Raw genomic sequence first — 18,640 nt, forward strand, 5'->3', positions numbered from 1 at the left:
GGGGTTAGAAATAATGATTGATGATTGACGATGATGATGATGATGATGATGATGATGATGATGATGATAAAACAAGCAAATGTCTGCAAGTGTTTTTAAGCCACTTCACTTACCACGTAGGTTTCACCTGGTTGGTTCTGTCTAATCAATGGATACTATTTGGAATGACAGAGTCACTGACTTGTAAATAGAAATATAGTCTTGTCTTGGAACTGGAAAAACTTCAGAGATTCAGAGCAAAATTCCAAATTCAGGTCTTTCCAAACACTTCCACCTTTCACCCTTCAGATACAGTACATTGATTCATAAGACTTTTGTTTTCTATTCAGTGTTCACTTTGTCATTGAACAGCTTTGGAGAAATGATAGCAGTAACTTTTAAGCACAATTAAAGTTATAATAAATTAGAGAGGAGAGGAAGAACATATCACAAACTAAGGTGCTTTAAGAACTTACCATGATTCTTCATGACCATTCTTTTGAATTTCTATATCCTATGACTTCAGCCAGAAAACATTAAAATGAGTTCCTTATACTGTGCATGGTTTGCAGGTGAGGGTTGTCTGAATTCTAATTTGCTTTTTGATTCGCCCCAGGATTTTCAGGTGTTGCACGAGGGAGTAAAGTACAGAGTGTACCTCAGTTTTTGGTTGTTAGCCATTGGAAGATGGCCATAGCATTATTAAACCATCCAAGCACGCTGAGTCTCAACCACAAAATTTAATTTTCTCTACTGCAGGGACTAATCAACTACCATAGATTTAAAGACCTAAAGAGACTGTTTTTATCTGCAAAAAATAATTTCCCCCTTCATACTGAAGTGGAGCTAATTTTAGTTTTGTCTATCCTCAGGGTTGCAAACACTGAACAATGGAACCTCCTCATTTTCTACTCTTATTCCACCCTTAGCCATGAATCAGGGTTCAGAAGAGTAATAATAAAGCAGAAGCAGAAAAGGGAATAAATAAATTCACATGTATTCAGTGTTGTTGTGGGGTTGTTTTTGATTGTTCTTTGTTTTTGTTTTTGTTCGTGGCAGTTCTAGAGCTTGAACTCAGAGCCTGGAGTTCTGTCTCTGAGCCTTCTGTGCTCAAAGCTAGTACTCTACAACTTTGAGCTACAGCCCGACTTCTGGTTTTCTGGTGGTTAACTGGAGGTAAGAGTCTCATGGATGTTCCTGCCTGGGGTGGCTTTGAAAAAAGACATCACCTTGGAGTAGCTAGGATGATAGGCTTGAGCCACCAGCACTCAGCTGTATTCAGGGTTTTGACATTCATCCTGTGCTGCTGTTTTCAGGAGTCTTTGGTGACAAAGAACAAGACTTCCAGATATGCTGTGGTCACTGTCTTTTAGGTGCTTGTTATTGGCTACCAAATGCTTCTAAACCATTCCCAAAGCATCCCATTAAGCAATAAAAAATGAACGATAAAAAGAAATGCATATTCTTTTTGTGTATGTGCCATCATGGGAGGGGCTGGCACTGTCCCTAAGCTTTTTTGTTCAAGGCTAGCACTCTAGCATGTGAGCCATTTCTGGCTTTTGGGAGTGTGTTTTCCTTTTTATCTTTTGGTGCTTAATTGGAGATAAGCGACTCACAGACTTTCCTGTCTGCACTGACTTCGAATCTTGCTCCTCAGTTCTCAGCCTCCTTTATATCTAGGATTACAGGCAAGAAGCCACCAGTACTCATCAGGAATGCATATCTTTAAACCTTCCAACTATTAACCACTTTTTTTCTCTCTTTTTAACTTTAAATTGATTTTTAATGCATTTGTGACAAGAACATTATATGTACAGAAATATGGAGGCCTTCAAAAATTTGCATGGCATCCTTGCGGGGGCCATGCTGCTCTTCTCTGTATCATTCCACTTTTAATGTATATGTTTCTAAAGTGACCATCCAACGCTTGTTTTAAGATTCTGAAATAGGGCAGTCTCTAAAAGAGAAAAATAAAATCATGATTTTTGACAACCTAAAGTAAAAGCTGCTACCGAAGCAAGGGAGACACATGGTATTGATTGTCCTTAGGCTGATACAAGCAATGTGGAGTAAGAAAGTAGAATGGAGGTGGAAAAACTTTTGATTATGTGGATTACAGGATCAGAAGCAGCAAATCCACGTGGCTCAGAGCCAAGCAGCAATTGCAGGAAGGGCACGGGTATCTCATTCAAATGCTCAAAGATGAGCTCATGGAGACTTCAAACGAGAGAGGTTTTACTGTAGCAAAGGACTGATTTGATTGCTTGAGGACAAAAAAAAATGTTTGGCATAACACCAGAGACTGGGGGTAAATTCCAAGAATGTATCCAGGTGACCCAAGGCTTGCAGCCGATTTACTTGTAACTATCATTCAGGAAATGATTAGGATGGAAGTGGAGGGTACAGTCAGTAGTGTGTGCCAGAGACCTCCTAGGAGATAGAAGCTTTAAGGGCATAGCCTAAATGACCAAACAGAATTTCTAATAATTTCCCCTGAAACAGCCCATCAAAGTTGTGCCTGTACAATTAACTTAGAAAACAACCCTTCAAAATAATTTGTGTTTTGTAATGTTGACCTTGTCCAGTGAAAACAAACTGGTACTTACTTAACGCAAAGATTCTTCTGAATCTTTGACAGATGGTTTATCAGCTGTCATTTTGAGATCTTGAGAAGAGATCCCAACACCTGAGTGAAGATGTGGAGAGCAAAAGCTTTGGAGGAGAGTGGCCCTTATCAATACTATTAAGTCCCAACTATCTCCCTGGCCTTCTTGTTCTGGAAACAACAAATGTAATATGCTTTGAGCAACTTATTTGAGTGTTTCAGTGAATGCAGGTAATTTGTGTGTGTGTGTGGGGGGGGGTGGTTCATGGGGCTTGAATTCGGCCTGAGAGCTGTCCCCGAGCTCTTCAGCTCAAGGCTACCACCTTACCCTTGAGCCAAGCCCCAATTTCCCATTTTTTGAGGTTATTTGGAGATAAGAGCCTCAGGTCCTTCCTCCAAGATATAGAAACAAAAGCCATATAAGGAGTGATTGTTGTCCTTAATGTACTATGTTATCTCTCATCTCTTTTGCTGTCCCTTGGTTATCTCATATTGTTACAGTATTTCACCTTGTTATTTAATGTATTGTATATATATATATATATATATGTATTTGGTTATTTGAAGTGGGATAGGGAAGGGAGGAAAACAAGATGAGTGGTGGGGTTAGGAGGGAGGGAAATGGGGACCAAGACATGAGAAAGGGTATCAATGTTTGCGAAGTAATGTACCTTCTATCTGATGAATATAATGTAACCCTTCTATTAATTACAATAAAAATATATGAAAAAAAGGAAAGAAGGAAAAAGTAAGAACGAAAACAGTGCAATAAAAAAAACTCTTGCTAGGGGCTGGGAGTTTGGCCTAGTGGTTAAAGTGCTTGCCTAGCATGCATGAAGACCCGGGTTCAATTCCTCGGTACCACATACATAGAAAAAAGCCGGAAGTGGTGCTGAGACTCAAGTGGTAGAGCTCTAGCCTTGAGAAAGTCTAAGGACAGTGCTCAGGCCCTGTGCTCAAGCCCAGGACTGGCAAAAAAAAAAAAAAAAAACTCTTGCTAAAAAAAAAAAGAGAGTCTTGGGTCCTTTTGTGCCTGGGCTGGCTTTGAACCTTGATCCTCAGATCTCAGCCTCCTGAGGAGCTAGGATTACAGGCATGAGCCATCGTGCCTGGCAAAATAATTTTTAATGAATTTTTTTTCTTTTTATTGTATTTTATTAGCAGGATAATGTATAGAGGGGTTACAGTTACATTCATCAGATAGTGGGTACATTCCTTTTCCGATCTTGATTCCCCTTCTCCTGTTTTTGTCCCCAGTTCCCTGACCCTGCCCTCTCCCGGTCATCTTGTTTTCCCCCCTTCCCTTCCCTATTTCAAATAAACAAATAAGCATATATACAGAATACAAGGTAACAAAGTCAAATACAGTAACCACATGAGATTAACCATGAGTGGAAAAAAAAGAGAAAAGAAATAACTTCATATAGTACATTATAGCTCAAAAGCTATGTACATATATCATACAGAATGAGATTAACAAAATGAACTTTAGATTATGGAAATAAGATGTTTACCTTTCTGATTGTTATTCTTAATAACTTATAATGAAAAATTTTTAATGGACTTTTTCTTCCTGGATGTGGTATTATGGAACTCAGAGACTAAAAATAAATATTAGAAAACAGATATGAGGTCCTTGGGCCTCAAACAATTATAATTATTATCCAAAGGATTTTTCCAGTAGAAAATGGTAGGAAGAGTGAATCAGGTAAAAAGTTGTTGTTTAAGGTCTTTATATCTTTTGTAGGAGGATAAATTCTTTATTTGTAGGAGCTGTTTATGTTTTTCTTTCTTTTTGTGGTATTCGAGTTTGAACTCAGAGCCTTATGCTTTCTAGACAGGTTATCTACCACTTGAACCATGCCCCCAGCCCTTTCTGCATTAATTGTCTTCTTATTTTTATTATTACAAAGGTGACGTACAGAGGGGTTATAGTTACGTAAGTCAGGTAAAGAGTACATTTCTTTTGGGACCATATCACCTCTCCCTCTCTCTCTACTAGTTGACCCCTCCCATTCCCACCCACGAGTTGTATAGTTTGTTTTCAACACAATGTCTAGTGAGTACCACTGCTGCATTTCTTCACCGGTTGTCTCTCCATTGAAGGTCTTTTTTAAATGAAAGAACGTATCTTATGTTGATACCTTAGCATTTAAAAGAATTAGGCAACAGGACTACCGCTAAGTATGGTGGGGCACTAAATAGCAATCGATTTCATTTTCTACAATGTGATTTTATTATTTGCAAAACTTCTTTGGCAAGTGTTACATATTTGTCTTTGGACATTGGGACATCTTAATTTAGTTTGTCAACAGAGATAGAGTCCTAATTACCTTCCGAAGGAAGAAATTTGGTAGGAAGATCCTGACGTGTCTTCTTGCCATCAAATTAATTTTTAGAGGAAGGATCTCTTAGTTCCTGGGGAAAGGAGGAGGGAGAAGGATGAAGAAAGGGTGGAGAAGGGGAGTGTCAAAGCGGGAATTGAATGAAATAATGAACTTTTTAAATTCACCAGTCTGGCGATAAAGATTGTACTACACATATGTTAAATTTATCAAGAAAAGGCAGGACAGCTCACATGATGAAGAGAGAAAGCAATTTTGAAAGGTTCTTTCAAAACGATTGCTATTGGGCCATTACAGGAAACATTAGCTTTAAAGGAAAAATGGAAATACAGGGAAGTTCCTACCAAAGAAAACAATTATAAGTATTCTTAATTGTCTGGAAATAATTTGTCAGACAAAATTGGCCTGTGTGCATTACAGTTACATGAATGGTTTCAAGACAGCAATGTAATGCTTCATATGTTTTTTGCACATAGTGTTCTGCTAGATAACACGCTCAAGACAAGGGACCTGACTTTTACTTTTTTTTTCTCTTTCCTTCATAGTTTTGCTTTTTGAGGCTATAGAGGGACCTTGGAGGAGCCAAGGAAGAGCAGGGCATAAAGCAAAGGCAAGACTCAGTGACTGCTACTCAATGTATTTTATTATTTCAGGAATTCATTCAGAGCTGGGCTGCAATTACATTTAAAACAGGAGAATAATGGGCTATTGACATGTATATGGTTTTAGAAATATAAGGCTTCATTTTCTCAGCTGGAATTTCCCCTACAATGTGCATTTGCATTGCATTAGAGATGCTCTTTTGGAAAAAGAGGATCACATGCATTCAGACACTTTGACATTATCTGGGTCAGACGGAACATTTAAAAGCAGTAGCCCCTCCAAGCACCAAAGCTCTCTCACAGGCAGTCAATGCAGTGCATTAGAGAAGAAGGAGGCCCGCCCTGAGTGGTTCTCTGCATTGACCATGTTTTATGACATACCTGCCTAACCCAGACATTAATCTACAGAAGATGGATTGGTCTGGTCATGGTCCTCTGCTAACCTTCAACGGCATGTACATTACCTAAATTGAAATCTGCACTTTTTCATGCCATGTGTAGTTTGATGTGACGGTCCAAGGAATGTAGGGTGCATTAGAATTGATTTTTATATGGAGAGAAGCTCCTTTCCTATTTACCTTTCAGCAGGGCAGCTGCAGGCTCTCCTTCTCACTTGACAATGAAGACATTCTTCTCCACTGCTCACTCCAAGAGGAGCTGCCCTGGCTGCCTCTGAATTGCATGGCATGGGTCAGGTATGTAAGCAACTCAGCTCCTTTCCTGTTCCCAGAAGTGCCAAAGACATAATGGAAGAGGAATGCAGAAGTTTCCACCTGTTGTAATTGTCTAATAAAGCCTTGTACAATGAATTCTTTGTCATCTTCCAAGAAGAGGTCGGTAGTGTCAGTGATTACATGAGGGCTTTATGGGCATAGTGAAACCTCTCTAATTGCTATCATAGTATGAGTAAAATCTCATCAAAGCTGCACAAGATGTCTATAATTTTCTAATCTCTCACATCCTAGTTTCCCAGACATGACACTCTTTATTTACCCTGCACTTAAGTTTCTGCCCCGAGTGGGCAGTGTATGTAGTCATGTACTGGCCCCTCTATAATTAATGGAATGTGAGGAAGAAGTCAGGAAACAGTGAATCCTTGTAAAACATCCATCCCTGAATTTTGCTGTGTTTTTCTGCAGGTTAAAACAGAAGAGTAAATGGACACTGTAGGGGTCAAGTTCATAAGCTTTATGGATAGACAACCTGAGCTCAGATTCTACTTCTTTATCTACCAGAGACATATACTTTCTTTCTCTTCCAATCAAGGAAGAATGAGAATACCATGTATGGAGTTCTATGTGTGCCTCTAGCCATTGGGAAGACACATCTGTGTTCTGCCTTTACGAAGCCTAAAGTACTTCATCTGAAAAAGTATTTAGTATATAGTACTCGGCATAGAGTAAACAAACCATCAATTTTCTATTATTATCATAATTACGATAATAAAAGTGTGCAAAGTCACACTTCTGGGCTTCCTTTTGTCTGTACTGTCACCTGGAAGAGCAACAACAGGGTCCTTTTAAACAATGGCATTGACACACTCCAGAAAAGTAAAGGGCTGAGCTTCAGCATTCTCAGGCAGTTACTTTTGTATAAACATCAGGTCTCTGTTTGGGCAACTGAATGTCTTGGTGAACTCTCAGTGTTTTTGCTTTAAGGTTACGGAGTGCCAACTACTCAACAAGCAATCTTGTACTGGCTGAACCTGGAGAGACACTTTTTGATTTTTTTCCAAGTATGAAAATCATTTTTTTCTTACCCACAATGTTCATGGAAGAAGTTCAAGACAGGACTTTAAGTGCTTTGAACCGTAAGGCACTTTCCTCTTTAATATTAGTGAAAAAAAAAGTGCCAATTCTGAGAGTCAAGCGATTGGAATCTCAGTACCAGGAACCCTCCTGCTGTGAAACTCAGTTCCCTTGCTTCCTGAAGTTGAATAAATGTGAATGGCATTGCCTGGCAAGACCCACTGGAACTGTGTTGTCAACAATTGTGGCATAAATAAGGAGTTTCTGGCAAATAGATGCCAAATAACTAAAGAGCAATGGTGGCTTATTGGGCGGGAAAGTCATACACCTGCTGGAGTTGTACCTGGTGTAAGCCAATTCCATGTGTTCCCACTTTCTTAGGCAATAAATTTTCTTGGTGAGTAATGGCACACACCTACCAATTTAGAAAATTAAAGAGATAGTTTCCGTTCCAAGGAATTGGCTCCAAAGGTGGTGTGGAGCTCTGGAAGCTTTTGGACTAATCCAAGCTGCCCTTAGAGTAATTATTTAGAATGCATTCCACTGGCATTGGGGAAGACTGGCTGAGAGTGCATAACAGTTAAATGGAGACACTTTGAGTATTCACGCCTTTGATAATCACATGAGAAGGTGCTCTATTATGAACATGGAAAATATGTAAATATCTACCAGAAAATATCTTGAAAGAATCAAAAGGGATGCTTCTCAGTGTGGCAGTGCCTCAAAAGGCTAAACATAGAACTCCCCTATGACCCAGCAATTCCACTACTTGGCATTTACCCAACCACCCAGAAACAAGGACATACTAAACCCACTAGCACAACAATGTTCATTGCAGCACTATTCACCATAGCAAAGATATGGAACCAACCTAGATGTCCCTCAGTTGATGAGTGGATCAACAAGTTGTGGTATTTGTACACAATGGAATTCTATGCTGCTGTCAGAAAGAATGACATCGCCCCATTTGTTAGGAAATGGAAAGACTTAGAAAAAATCATATTAAGTGAAGTAAGCCAGACTCAAAGGAACTTAGGCTCAATGGTTTCCCTCATTCGTCATAATCAGTAGAAACCTTGGGCTCTACTAGCAGAGATTTGCAATAGAGCAAACTCTTGATACATAAGGACATATAATGTGAAGCTAATTGAAAGGACCTCCAGGATAGTGGAACAAAAGCCATATAATGAATGATTGTTGTCCTTAATGTACTATGTTGTCTCTCATCTCCTTTGCTGTCCCTTGGTTATCTCATATTGGTATAGTATCTCACTTTGTTATCTGATATATTGAATTTATTTGTATTTGGATATTTGAAATTTGATAGGGAAGGGGGGAAAACCAAGATGGGTGGGGGGGTGGGGGGGAGGGTAATGGGTATCAAGACATGTGAAAGGGTATCAATGTATGTGAATTAATGCACCTTCTATCTGGCAAATATCATGTAACCCTTTTACTAATTACAATAAAAATAAAAAATAAAAAAAATAAAAAAAATAAAAAATAAAATAGAAAAAAAAGGGATGCTTCTGTTTAACAAATGTATTTCCCAGACTTTAAGCATAACGGTTAAACAAAACCTCTGATTTGCTGTCTCCCTCCTTTTCTACCCTCCCTCCTTCCCTTCCTTACTCTCCTTACTTCTTTCTTTCTCCCTTTCTCTCTCAAGGATCTTACTATGTAGCTCAGGCTGGCAGCGAACTCATGATGATCCTCCTGCACCTGTCCCTCCATGTTGGAAGTATTGGCACCTACCTTCATGCTTAGTTCATGAAATCTTTCTAAACGTACTAATAAAAACATTGACAGGGCCTGCCCCGAGATGGCTCATACCTGTAATCCTGGCTACTCAGGAGGCTGAGATCTGAGGATGGCAGTGCAAAGCCAGCCTGGGCATGGAAGTCTGAGAGACTCTTTTCTTCAATTAACCACCAGAAAAATGGAAAGTGACACTGTGGCTTAAGTGGTAGAGCGCTAAACTTGAGCTGAATTGTTCAGGGACAGCACCTAGACCCAAAGTTCAAGCCCACGACCATCACCACCACCAAAAAACACTGATAGGGTCCGGGAATGTGGCCTAGTGGTAACGTGAACGTGCTTGTCTAGCATGCATGAAGCCCTGGGTTTGATTCCTTGGTTACCACAAATAAAGCCAGAAGTGGTATTGTGGCTCAATCTCCAATAAAGACTCTAATCTCCAATAAAGCACTCAAATGAACAAAAAGTAAACAAACCTGGAAGTGGGACTGTGGCTCAAAGTGGTACAATATTAACCTTGAGCAAAAGAGCTCAGGAAGTGCCTATATCCTGAATTCAAGCCCCAGGACCCACAAAAACAGAACAAAACAAAACAAATGCAGTGATTAAAAAGTAGCACATATTCCGACTGAATTTCAAGTTCTGTTAGCGTCATGAAGTTCTTCATATCTTTACTTTTGATGTGGCTGATTTTTTTTTTCTGGAAGTAGTTGAGGATTCTATATCTCAAATGTCTTGCAGAAGAGAAATCATCGAACAGGAGAAGGAAAACATGTGCTGTGCTTCTAATGGGGATTAGAAAGGAATCCTCTGGATATCAGAAAGCTATCATTCCATTCCCAGTTCCTTTCCTGACACCTGAAAACATTAACAATGTACAAATGTTCCTGACAACTGCACTTACTAACATAGCTTTATTATTTTTTGCTCACATTCCCTATCTCTAACACTGATTATGATGAAAACAGGAGAGACAGAGAGAAAGTAGATAACTGTCTATTTAAATCAGAGTGCAGAGACAGCTTGGCATATATTTTTTCTTATTGTTTAAACTTCAGTGTGTCAGTAAGAACACACCATGCTACTGTAATAACAACCCTCCCAAATCTCATTGGAATTACAATAAAATTCCCATTGGTTTATATTATACATTCAACTTGGCTCAGTTGGGCCTTTTTTCGATGGAGGTAGTAGAGGATCCTTTGACATTTTAAAGTGTGCTTCCAATATGGGAAAAAAGCATGGGATATGTAAGCACTGGCTTTAAAATGTATCAACTTGGAGAACCACATTTCCTCCCATTTCTTCAGTCATGCAAGTCATATATCCAGGCCCCGTTTCAAGGAGACAGGAAGTTGAGTCTTCCATGCACCAGAATTGCTGCGCACAACAAGATTGTAAACCACAGCAGAATTCTTAAGATTTTGGTTCATTAGAAGACGGCACATTTCCCCATGGAAAACGTGTGACAATGAATGATGACTTCTTTGTGGTGGTTGTTGTTGCATTGGGATAAGGTGATACTGGAATCTAGAGGGTACAAAACCAGGAATGCTGATAAATGTCTGGCAATCCTACAAATTATCTGTTCCAAAATGACAATAGAATTGAAGCTCAAAAACACTGAATTAAGCTACCAGCTTTCTCAAATATCAAGTTCACCAGAAAATTCATGCTCAAACAGAAATCAAGAAATTTTGCTAGAATTTACCCAATTGTAAAGAAACAAGGACATACTAAATCCACTAACACAATGATGTTCAATGCAGCACTATTTACCATAGCAAAGATATGGAACCAACCCAGATGTCCCTCAGTTGATGGGTGGATCAACAAGATGTGGTATTTATACACAATGGAATTCTATGCTGCTGTCAGAAAGAATGGCATCACCCCATTTGTAAAGAAATGGAAAGACTTAGAAAAAAATCATATTAAGTGAAGTAAGCCAGACTCAAAGGAACATAGGCTCAATGGTTTCCCTCATTTTTCATAATCAGCAGAAACCTTGGGCGCTCCTAGCAGAGATTTATCATACAGCAAAACCTAGATACATAAGGCCATATAGGAGGATGCTAAAAGAAAGGACCTCCAGGATATAGAAACAAAAGCCATATGGCTTTTCCTTATAGAAGGAGTGAATGTTGTCCTTAATGTACTATGTTATCTCTCATCTCTTTTGCTATCTCTTGGTTATCTCATATTGTTACAGTGTTTTACCTTGTCATCTGATTTATTGTATATATGCTTATTTGGTTATTTGAAATTGGATAGGGAAGGGGGGAAAACAAGATAAGGGACGGGGGTGAGGGGAGGGAAATAGGGACCAAGACATGAGAAAAGGTATCAATGTCTGTGAAGTAATGTACCTTCTATCTGGTGAATATAACGTAACCCTTCTATTAATTACAATAAAAATATATGAAAAAAAGAAATTTTGCTAAAGCTCGAGTAATTTAAAAGCTGTGTAGGATCAGTGAAGGAATAGACAGGACAAATAGACTAATGGAGCAGAAAAAGAACACTTAAAAATAGTGACACTTTAAATTAACAGGGAATGATAGGAGGGTAATTGTTTCGTTAAGTGAGGAAAATTAAAGCCATCTCTTCACTTGACACCTATTATACAAATAAATTCCAGATGGATTAAAAGTTTAAAAGTAAAAAATATTATAAATGAATAATGTTGGTAAGAAAAAATCGTGCACCTTTTAATGATTAAAATGATAAAGAAGGGGGCCGGGAGATTGGCCTAGTGGTAGAGTGCTTGCCTAGCATGCACAAAGACCCGGGTTCGATTCCTTGGTACCACATACTTAGAAAAAGCCAGAAGTGGTGCTGAGGCTCAAGTGGTAGAGCTCTAGCCTTGAGAAAAAATCCAAGGACAGTGCTCAGGCCCTGAGCTTAAGCCCAGGACTGGAAAAAAAAAAATGATAAAGAAGATCTTCAGAGAAACTGAAAATAAAACCTTTCTTAAAAACATTTAAGAAAAAATATTTGTAATTTTGCAAATACCACAATTACATCATGACAAGAAAGATACTGGGAAAATATTTTCAAATATTTATATAACACTCTAAATTTATCTAAAATATGCAAAGTGATACATCAAATATAAAAATAAATGACAAAGACAAAATTGAGTGCAAGGAGACTCATAATATTTCAAAGTAAGAAAATGCCTGAAAGACACAAGGCTGAGGTAATAGCCTGAAAAACTTCTTCATGGACAAAGTTGAAACAATTTGGGCGGAAAAATAAATAACATAATGCAGGGTTAAAAATTAGAATATGAAAAAATATACACAAGATCATGTTCATTCAGATGAATGACTGAACAAATAACCATAAGAGAAGAGAGAATACTTTCTTATAAAAAAAATTCTAAGTATTGGCCGGGAGTGTGGCCTAGGGATAGAGTGCTTGCCTAGCATGCATGAAGACCCGAGTTCAATTCCTCAGTACCACATACACAGAAAAAAAAGTCAAAATGGTGCTGAGGCTCAAGTAGTAGAGCTCTAACCTTGAGAAAGCCCAAGGACAGTGCTCAGGCCCTGAGCTCAAGCCCACAACTGGAAAAATAAAATAAAATAAAATAAAAAAATTCTAAGTATTTTTGTGATAGGACTTCTTATCTCCAAAAGATGGAGGTTAATGACTCCACCATCATCTCTCTATCCTCTCTAGTGTGGACTGAATTTAGTGATTTCCTGCAAAAGAACAAAAGAGAAGCCAGGCGGTGGCTCACACCTGAAATCCTAGCTACTCAGGAGGCTGAGATCTGAGGATCAAGGTTCAAAGCTAGTCCAAGCACAAAGGATCTGAGATTCTTTTTCAAAAATATTTTATTGTACTTAATAGGAGTGTTACATTATATTTTCCAGATAAAAACTTGAATTTAACTAATGGCAATAATCTGTTTTGTTTTTTTTTTAATTTAAATGCTTAGTTTTTTTGCTTTGTTTTAACAAATGCACCATGGCAAAATAAGAGGTTAACAATGGGGCAAACTTGGTGAGAAAAATAAAAGAATCGTCTTTACTGTTTTTTGCGATTCATTGGTAAATCCAAAATTGTCCTACAATAAAAGTTCTATTTAAAAGTTAGAAAGGGACGGGCCGAGAGTTTGGCCTAGTGGTTAAAATGCTTGCCTAGCATGCACAAAGACCCAGGTTCGATTCCTTGGTACCACATACATACAAAAAAAAGCCTGAAGTGGTGTTGAGGCTCAAGTGATAGAGCTCTAGCCTTGAGAAAGTCCAAGGACAGGCCCTGAGCTCAAGCCCAGAACTGGCAAAAAATAAATAAAAATAAATAAATAAAAGTTAGAAAGGCAGAAGCAAAAGACAAATAACTCTAAATAAAAACAGGTAAAATCCATGAACAGAAAAATTGCAAGAGACATAAATGTCCAACAAATAACACTCAACTTTACAATAAATCAAAGTAATGTAAATTAAAACAAATATGATATGATTTTTTTCAATTTTGATAAAAACAAGGCCAGGAAAAGGATTATGTTAGTAAATTTACCAAGAGTATAAATTAGTACTATTACTTTATAGAGAACATACATTAATATTTCAATTATAAAATAACCCCCAAATTATTATGTTTATGAATTATATTTATATGTACATTTGAGCCCCATATCTGAGTATTGATTGAAGCATTGTTTGAAATAATAAACAATTGAAAATTGTATGTCAGTCAGTAGTATAATCACCAAGAGCATATGCTCAAAGTCTGGATTATGTTTCTATTAAAATGAATCAGGCAGATTTATACATAATAATGTATAGTGCATGTAAACATAATGTATAATGTGATGCATATTATGATGTATTATTGTAATGCATAATGAATTTTCCATGAAGAATATTGTTGAATGAAAGAATTATTGAGGCAATACATAAAAACATGTAAAATAATCTCTCTCCAGTCATGAGCATACATAGAAAAAGATGTGCAGAGATCTAGATTTAAAGTGATGCTTACTTTGACAGCAGATGAAGCACATGGGTAGATATATGCCAAAGAATGTGCTGATATTCTCAGAATGTTTATTTCATTCCTTACATGGTTAAAAAACAATTTAGAATAATCACCTTGAATGCTCATTTAAAACAGCCAGTTCTAGCTAGGTAGTAGTGACTCACACCTGTAATCCTAGCTACTCAAGAAGATAAGATCTGTGGATCAAAGCCAGAAGGAAAGTCCATGAAACTCTTATCTCCAATTCACTAGAAAAAAAGTTGGAAGTTGAGATGTGGATTAAGTGGCTGAGAACTAGCCTTTAGCACAAAAAGCACAAGGACACTTCCCAGGCTTTGAATGAGTTCAAGTCCTAGGACAAGCAACAAGAAAATTAAAAAGCCAGTGTTTTAAACCATTAGCTCAGAAATTGAGAACATCCCAGAATAGTTCCAGATATCTGAATTTTAAAAATGTTGATGTTTTGAGGGTTTATTTTTTAAGTTCTTCTCTGTATATTTTGGCTGTTAGGCCTTTGTCTGATGTGTAGCAGGCAAAAAATATCTCCCCAAATCTTCCAAAATTTCCCAAAAAGTCTTCTGTAGGCTTTTTACTTAGTTGGTCATGTCATGCAGAATATTTTTACTTTGCAATCCCATTTATCAAGTCTTTATTTGGTTTGCGGTGCTTCTGGATCTTTGCTCTGAAAGTTTCAACCTGTACCCAGGAGCCATTAAAGTCTCCCTACTCTTTTCTATAATAGTTGCATGTTTTCAGGTCTTACATTAAAGTCTTTGATTCAACAATTCCACTCCTGGACATTTACCTAAAAGATTACAAACCAGAATATAGTAAAGCCACTAGCAGAACTATGTTTATTGTAACACTATTCACCTTAGACAGGGTATGGGATCAGCCCAGATGCCCCTTAATGGACAAATGGATCAAAAAAAATGTGGTATATAAGCACAGTGGAATTTTACTAGTCCATTAGAAAGAATGATATTGTACATTTGTAAAGAAATCTTAAGACTTAGAAAATAATTATGTTAAGTAAAGTAAGTCAGGCCCAGAAAGACAAAGCATGCATGTTTTCCTTCATATGTGGAAACTAGAATTAGCTGATACAAGCAAATATATTGAGTGATATGCAGGTTTATACAGGTATAATAACTGCAATATAGATGAATTCAGTAAAATTCCTTAGAATGTCAAAGTTCAGCAAAATAAAATACCAGGAAAACGGTACCTGATAACTTGGCGGGGGGAGGGAGTACAGCACTGGTGGGGAGGGAAATTGGGAGAAAAATGTGAGAGGGGGTAACAATGTTTGACAGGAAATATATTCACTACTACCTTACATATGTAACTATAACCCCAGTGTACATTACCTTTACAATAAAATTAAATTTAAAAAAGAAAAGCTGGGATGGGATTAGGAGGAAAGGCATGGACAAATAAAGAGAAAAAGAGAGGGAGAACTCCATCAGGAATCCATTGTATATCCTACAGAATTAAGAAGACTGAGGTAAGGGGTGGGTAAGAAGGGAAGGGTGAGAATGTTGAAAGGGATGACATTGATTAAGATGCATTTTCTTCATAAACTGCTTTTAAAAGGGAAACTCCTTTGCACAGCTACTTAAAGATATAATAATAATAAAAGGAGGTAAAACTATGAGGCAAAATTATGACAATCAACCAAGAAGCTGCATTTCTCAAGGCACATTCCCATCATTCAAATAATCAACTCACCAAATTGATGTTGCATTCTTTAAATGCTAGATTTCCTCATGTTTTATCAGGATTAGATTCATATTTCATATATAGGCTAGATTATTGGTTGATTACTGGCACTCCATTCATTCGGTTGTTTTTGATCCCATGACCCTTGTGGCTACACTTGCTCTGCTCACCCATGGAATTTGAGAACTGGTACTTGAAATTTCACACCTAAGAGTCCCTGTCTGAAGAGACTTGTGTTAGCTATTGGTGATGAGATCTAGAAAGCCAGAAGAATCCTGGGACCCAAGGGGACACCCTGCAATATATTCATCAGACCTATGAATGAGCATTGACATCGGCCAGCCAAATGACTTGCCAAATGACATTGGGAAAATTAGTGAAGCCATATGAAATCAGGGGACTCACCTCAACCCGGGAAAGGGCCTATCCAGAATATTCCTAACAAGGAAGATGGCTCAACCACGAAGTATAGGGTACCTCTGTACCAAAAGCCAAATGATCCTCAATAAAGCATGGAGCTGGTGGCTCATGCTTGTAACTCTAGCCCATTTAGGAAGCTGACATCAGAGCCACCCTAGGCAGGAAAGTCTGTGAGATTCTTCTGATTATTTACCCAGAAAACCAGAAGTAGAACTATGGCTCAAAGTGATAGAGCACTAGCCTGGAGCAGAAGAGCTCAGGGACAGGGCCTAGGCCCTAAGTTCAAACTCCATGATGAACAACAACAAAAATAAATGAATAAATGAATAAATAAATCTTCTAAGTTACTAGTGCTGAAAACTTCTTTACTGTCTAATGAGAATGTTAATGAAATAAAAGTAAGCACAATTTAAAATTCAATTATTTTAAATCTGTAGAGTTTATTGGTTTATCTTCTTGATGTTCAAAGACCATATCAATCAACGTTCTTTTCTTAAAGACAAATTTGATATGGGAGCTCTATGGGCCTAACCAATCAAGGGCTGTGCAAACAATATGGATAGTAACTATATTTAAATGTTAGTATCTCTCTTAGCTTAGGTATTGTTTACAGAACCATGCTTTTGGATAGAAAGAATGCAGTGGTAGATAGTTGTAACTGATCACTTGTCAATCCCAGCATTCTGTAGGCTAAAGCAGGAGAATTGTGAGTTACAGCCCAACCTGTTCAGTAGTTATTTCTGAAAAATTTACTAATACTTGGGAACCAATATGATTCTAGGAGGAAATAGCACTTACTTCCTCTTGGAAAGATCCATGCTTAAGGAGTTTAGTAGACTCAAAATTTGCAAATATGTTTGGTTTTGCTACCTCAATCATACTTTATCAAAGATGAGTTTGAACTGTATGTTGGTAGGACCATGCAAAACATGGTCGATTTAATGATTTACTCAAGTGCATTTAAATAGGTAAACATAATTTGTTTCCTCTGAGGGCTTGGTACAAATTTGCCTGTAAATAATATGATGTTTCTTAATTCCCTAGTATCCCAGAATTCAAAACAGAACAAGTCACCTTAGTACAGAAGAATGGCTTATTGTTTCCCAATTCATAGGAAATGAGGAAGCCCCAACCCCCCACTGCACCCCAAGGCTCTATTCTACCCCAAGCTCAGGCAGCAACTCACCCAACACACAGCCAGCACACCAACAATGCAGCATCACCCCAATTCAATCATCCTCTACACTTAGGTTATTCTCCCTACCCTCCCTGAGTCTCTTTGGAGATCTTTGGATGAATTCCATAAACTATAAGTAATACATACCCTTGGTTGCAATAAAAGTTATTTTAAGATTTGCTACATGGGAAAAATATCCAGAGGGATAAGACTGAGACATTTGAAATCATTCCCTTAGTTTTAAGTCGTAACCCACCTCGTAAAAAACACCAAGAGCTAAAAGGAAATTTCTTTGCCCAAACCATTTTGGTGTATCTCGGGGAATCACCAGAAGAAACCACAACACATCCCTGAAACATCTGTGCATATTTAAAGCCATTATTGTTGTACTGGTAGTGTAATTCATTCTAAAATTATTCATATGGTCTAAAATGAAAGACAGTGCATCCGTATTGTTTACTTGTAGCAGTATAATTGTCACTGAAGGAATACAGTCAATGGTTTACATTTACATCCTAAGCAGCAAAGCAAACTCAAGCTAGAGATGCTTGAGTGTGCACAAGTGCAAGCCTACATGCTGACCCCAGGAAATAGAACCTGAACATGTTTTGTAGTTGTTCTACATTGCTATTACAACAATTAATTACACCTTCTCATGAAATGCTGGTATTAGTGATGAGACACTAGATCCTGTCTTCATTTTATTTACTCTCTGGTTTGTTAGCTGCTTTGCCATGCTGTTTCAGCCGTGAGAAACAAACTAGAACATTCAAGCCCCAGTATCAGCATTAAAAAAAAATGAAAAAGACTATATGTAGTAACGTCTGCAAATTGTTTGCACATCTAACAATGAGTAACAAGACTCCATTTCGTACAGGAAGCCGGACATGTGAGGAAACAAATCCTGTACTCATTATATCAGCTCATCTACTAGTTGAAGACCAGCATGTAAAGCTGACTGACACCATGAAGAACAAAGAACAAAAGAAGCACACAACTGGGCCCACTCTAGATTCTTGGCCACAAAATTTTGAGATATAATTCAATGGTTGTAGCTCTAAGCCACTTATTTTTGGTAGTGTGTTATGCCACAACTGGTAACCAGGACCATTTCATTGATGTATTCCTCCTTTACTCACACTGTTGGTTTCATTTTTGCTACTCAGGAAACCAAATGTCTTTTCTTTGTTTAAAAGACCTCTCTTGTGGGGATATGGATGGTACATCTCTGTAATCCCAAAACAGAGGCAGGAATATTAGTTTAATGGTAGTAAAGTTATATAGTGGGG

The 18,640-nt window shown here is 37.8% G+C and overlaps 1 protein-coding gene and 1 non-coding gene across 2 annotated transcripts in view; both read right to left on the reverse strand.

Moving 5' to 3' along the window:
- Nucleotides 1–18,640, reverse strand: part of Mpdz (multiple PDZ domain crumbs cell polarity complex component) — a 380,703-nt gene that overhangs the window by 331,927 nt on the left and 30,136 nt on the right. The gene's annotated exons all lie outside the window — the stretch shown is intronic.
- LOC150065411 (U6 spliceosomal RNA) lies at nucleotides 1,795–1,899 on the reverse strand. The gene has a single exon (XR_016535091.1). It is a non-coding gene; the product is annotated as a U6 spliceosomal RNA (small nuclear RNA).

This window comes from Megascapheus bottae, chromosome 3 (genome assembly GCF_031878675.1).
Source record: "Megascapheus bottae isolate mThoBot1 chromosome 3, mThoBot2.hap1, whole genome shotgun sequence".
Classification (NCBI taxonomy): Eukaryota; Metazoa; Chordata; class Mammalia; order Rodentia; family Geomyidae; genus Megascapheus; species Megascapheus bottae.